This window comes from Schistocerca americana, unplaced genomic scaffold (assembly GCF_021461395.2).
Source record: "Schistocerca americana isolate TAMUIC-IGC-003095 unplaced genomic scaffold, iqSchAmer2.1 HiC_scaffold_676, whole genome shotgun sequence".
Taxonomy (NCBI): domain Eukaryota; kingdom Metazoa; phylum Arthropoda; class Insecta; order Orthoptera; family Acrididae; genus Schistocerca; species Schistocerca americana.
Genome location: NW_025726430.1, coordinates 17,501 through 22,500, shown reverse-complemented (window position 1 = coordinate 22,500; position 5,000 = coordinate 17,501). Strand labels below are relative to the sequence as shown.

The 5,000-nt window shown below is 53.2% G+C and overlaps 1 non-coding gene across 1 annotated transcript in view; it reads left to right on the top strand.

Annotated features, from left to right (window-relative positions):
* The first annotated feature begins 3,265 nt into the window (after positions 1–3,265).
* Positions 3,266–5,000, top strand: part of LOC124588976 — a 1,910-nt gene continuing 175 nt past the window's right edge. The window contains exon 1 of the ribosomal RNA XR_006975887.1: positions 3,266–5,000. This exon is cut by the window's right edge and continues 175 nt beyond it. This is a non-coding gene — a ribosomal RNA (small subunit ribosomal RNA).

Here is a 5,000-nt window from a genome sequence, read left to right as displayed (position 1 = left end):
CGCCTTAACGTAACCCACGTTGCGCCTTAACGTAACCCACGTTGCGCCTTAACCTAACCCATATTGCGCCTTAACCTAACCCATATTGCGCCTTAACCTAACCCATATTGCGCCTTAACCTAACCCATATTGTACCTTAACCTAACCTATATTGTACCTTAACCTAACCTATATTGTACCTTAACCTAACCTATATTGGGCCTTAACCTAACCTATATTGGGCCTTAACCTAACCTATATTGGGCCTTAACCTAACCTATATTGGGCCTTAACCTAACCTATATTGGGCCTTAACGTAACCCACGTTGCGCCTTAACGTAACCCACGTTGCGCCTTAACGTAACCCACGTTGCGCCTTAACGTAACCCACGTTGCGCCTTAACGTAACCCACGTTGCGCCTTAACGTAACCCACGTTGCGCCTTAACCTAACCCATATTGCGCCTTAACCTAACCCATATTGCGCCTTAACCTAACCCATATTGCGCCTTAACCTAACCCATATTGTGCCTTAACCTAACCTATATTGTACCTTAACCTAACCCATATTGTACCTTAACCTAACCTATATTGTACCTTAACCTAACCTATATTGTACCTTAACCTAACCTATATTGTACCTTAACCTAACCCATATTGCGCCTTAACCTAACCCATATTGCGCCTTAACCTAACCCATATTGCGCCTTAACCTAACCCATATTGCGCCTTAACCTAACCCATATTGCGCCTTAACCTAACCCATATTGCGCCTTAACCTAACCCATATTGCGCCTTAACCTAACCCATATTGCGCCTTAACCTAACCCATATTGCGCCTTAACCTAACCCATATTGTACCTTAACCTAACCCATATTGTACCTTAACCTAACCTATATTGTACCTTAACCTAACCTATATTGTACCTTAACCTAACCTATATTGTACCTTAACCTAACCTATATTGGGCCTTAACCTAACCTATATTGGGCCTTAACCTAACCTATATTGGGCCTTAACCTAACCTATATTGGGCCTTAACCTAACCTATATTGGGCCTTAACGTAACCCACGTTGCGCCTTAACGTAACCCACGTTGCGCCTTAACGTAACCCACGTTGCGCCTTAACGTAACCCACGTTGCGCCTTAACGTAACCCACGTTGCGCCTTAACGTAACCCACGTTGCGCCTTAACCCAACACACGTTGCGCCTTAACCCAACACACGTTGCGCCTTAACCCAACACACGTTGCGCCTTAACCCAACACACGTTGGGCCTTAACCCAACACACGTTGGGCCTTAACCCAACACACGTTGGGCCTTAACCCAACACACGTTGGGCCTTAACCCAACACACGTTGGGCCTTAACCCAACACACGTTGGGCCTTAACCCAACACACGTTGGGCCTTAACCCAACACACGTTGGGCCTTAACCCAACACACGTTGGGCCTTAACCCAACACACGTTGGGCCTTAACCCAACACACGTTGGGCCTTAACCCAACACACGTTGGGCCTTAACCCAACACACGTTGGGCCTTAACCCAACACACGTTGGGCCTTAACCCAACACACGTTGGGCCTTAACCTGCTCTGTAATTGTCATACGACGCGTTAAATTAGTGTGGTGTTGCCTAACTGCAACCCCCGCAATATAGTTTGCTACTCGCACTGCCTGGTCCCCAGAGTATCGCTTCATGTTAAACACCTTGCAGCTATACACTGTAATGCGGATGGCAGCAGGACGTACATGCTCAATGCCCTTCGCAGTTGTTCATTGGCATTTGCATGGCGAAGCACAGCCTACGTTGTGGTACGGCGTGTGTCAACTGTCCGCTGATGTTGTACGTCCAAATCACACACTGTACTGCACATTGGTCCTCATGTACTGAATGATACATCGTGGTACATGTGTGACCGTACCACGACTGCGCCAACAACGGCGAACCATACGGTCCAAATATTGTGCACTCAGCTACGTGTCGTCTCCCTATAAGAGCTGGATTGCAGTATGGTATGCCGTGGATGGCGATCAGCATGAGCCGTCTGTTGATGTAGTGGCGCGTGTTGTCAGACGTAGTCGTCTCTTCTCACACACCGTGATAGCATGGTGCACTGCGTTCCACATCTGCGACATGCGACAGAGGCCGGTTGACAGTCGTTCGCGCAATGGACATCGCATACGTACGGGGGCCACCTTCCACGTGTTCGCGAAGCGTGCACATGTTGTTGCGTGTATGTGGGCAGACATAGTGTGTCGTGACACCTGACACAGGCATGCAACAATCGTTGAATTTGCAAATGGCGATGGACGTCTACGTTTGCTGGTGACGTTACGCAAATGAACAACTGGTAAACGGTTGTGGTGCGGTTGTTCTCGCTAGAGGTGAATCAGTGATGGCGACGATCGGTTGAGCTACCAACCGGTTGTTTCAGCGATACCCACCATGCCCACGAACGTGAATGGCATGTGGGTGTGAAGCGATACGCGGCGGTGGCTGGGTGGGACCGTCCCCGGCCGGTGAGGGGGGGCCTCCCGGCGTGCTGGCCGCGCGGTGCGTGGGCGCACGCGCTACAGCCGGCTGGTGGGGGCGGCCAGTGGCAGGCGCGCCGGCCGACGGAGGCGGCAGGCGGCGCAGCTGCGCGCCGGCGCACCCTGCACGCGGCGCCGTGCGGCCAAAGTAGGTCCTCGCGGGCCCGGTGCGAAGCGCGGTGGACATCTGCAGTGTGCTGGTCCGATTGAGGACTGTGTGCGCTGAGGATGCGCCGCCGCCCGGCGCTCGGCGCCGCGACGCCGTCTGCTGCTCGGTCGCCTCTGCGGTTCTCGCAGGTGGTTTGTATCGCAGCTGTGCGGACGTGTTGGCGCGTGCGCTGTGCTGGGAGAGTTCGCTTCGGCACCCAAGTGGGGCTTTTGTCCTTCTGTGGCGCTGGCGTTGGAGCTGCCGGCCACCGTAGGTGGCGCGTGTTGTCTCCCGCCGGCAATGCCACGACAGCACGCTCCCGGGCCTCTGTCGGCAGCGGCAAGCTCAGTTGGGAGCACGGGTGGTCGCACCTAAAGCGTCTACTCGCCAAACTCCGGGCGATTGCGCCTCTCTCGAACCCGACCAAGTACTTAGGACGGCGCTGCGCGCCGCCGGGACCTGAGAGGGTTTCGAGGTGTATTGTGCAGGGGAGCTCAGCCTCCTCCTGTTTGCAGAATAATTGAGCGGACGCTTGCGTGTTCGCGCGGGCCCCCGGGACACACTCCCGGGCGGCCGGCTGCTCAGCTCTAGTTGACGCAGCTCCCTGGTTGATCCTGCCAGTAGTCATATGCTTGTCTCAAAGATTAAGCCATGCATGTCTCAGTACAAGCCGCATTAAGGTGAAACCGCGAATGGCTCATTAAATCAGTTATGGTTCCTTAGATCGTACCCACGTTACTTGGATAACTGTGGTAATTCTAGAGCTAATACATGCAAACAGAGTCCCGACCAGAGATGGAAGGGACGCTTTTATTAGATCAAAACCAATCGGTCGGCTCGTCCGGTCCGTTTGCCTTGGTGACTCTGAATAACTTTGGGCTGATCGCACGGTCCTCGTACCGGCGACGCATCTTTCAAATGTCTGCCTTATCAACTGTCGATGGTAGGTTCTGCGCCTACCATGGTTGTAACGGGTAACGGGGAATCAGGGTTCGATTCCGGAGAGGGAGCCTGAGAAACGGCTACCACATCCAAGGAAGGCAGCAGGCGCGCAAATTACCCACTCCCGGCACGGGGAGGTAGTGACGAAAAATAACGATACGGGACTCATCCGAGGCCCCGTAATCGGAATGAGTACACTTTAAATCCTTTAACGAGTATCTATTGGAGGGCAAGTCTGGTGCCAGCAGCCGCGGTAATTCCAGCTCCAATAGCGTATATTAAAGTTGTTGCGGTTAAAAAGCTCGTAGTTGGATTTCTGTCCCACGCTGTTGGTTCACCGCCCGTCGGTGTTTAACTGGCATGTATCGTGGGACGTCCTGCCGGTGGGGCGAGCTGAAGGCGTGCGACGCGCCTCGTGCGTGCTCGTGCGTCCCGAGGCGGACCCCGTTGCAATCCTACCAGGGTGCTCTTGAGTGAGTGTCTCGGTGGGCCGGCACGTTTACTTTGAACAAATTAGAGTGCTTAAAGCAGGCAAGCCCGCCTGAATACTGTGTGCATGGAATAATGGAATAGGACCTCGGTTCTATTTTGTTGGTTTTCGGAACCCGAGGTAATGATTAATAGGGACAGGCGGGGGCATTCGTATTGCGACGTTAGAGGTGAAATTCTTGGATCGTCGCAAGACGAACAGAAGCGAAAGCATTTGCCAAGTATGTTTTCATTAATCAAGAACGAAAGTTAGAGGTTCGAAGGCGATCAGATACCGCCCTAGTTCTAACCATAAACGATGCCAGCCAGCGATCCGCCGCAGTTCCTCCGATGACTCGGCGGGCAGCCTCCGGGAAACCAAAGCTTTTGGGTTCCGGGGGAAGTATGGTTGCAAAGCTGAAACTTAAAGGAATTGACGGAAGGGCACCACCAGGAGTGGAGCCTGCGGCTTAATTTGACTCAACACGGGAAACCTCACCAGGCCCGGACACCGGAAGGATTGACAGATTGATAGCTCTTTCTTGATTCGGTGGGTGGTGGTGCATGGCCGTTCTTAGTTGGTGGAGCGATTTGTCTGGTTAATTCCGATAACGAACGAGACTCTAGCCTGCTAACTAGTCGCGTGACATCCTTCGTGCTGTCAGCGATTACTTTTCTTCTTAGAGGGACAGGCGGCTTCTAGCCGCACGAGATTGAGCAATAACAGGTCTGTGATGCCCTTAGATGTTCTGGGCCGCACGCGCGCTACACTGAAGGAATCAGCGTGTCTTCCTAGGCCGAAAGGTCGGGGTAACCCGCTGAACCTCCTTCGTGCTAGGGATTGGGGCTTGCAATTGTTCCCCATGAACGAGGAATTCCCAGTAAGCGCGAGTCATAAGCTCGCGTTGATTACGTCCCTGCCCTTT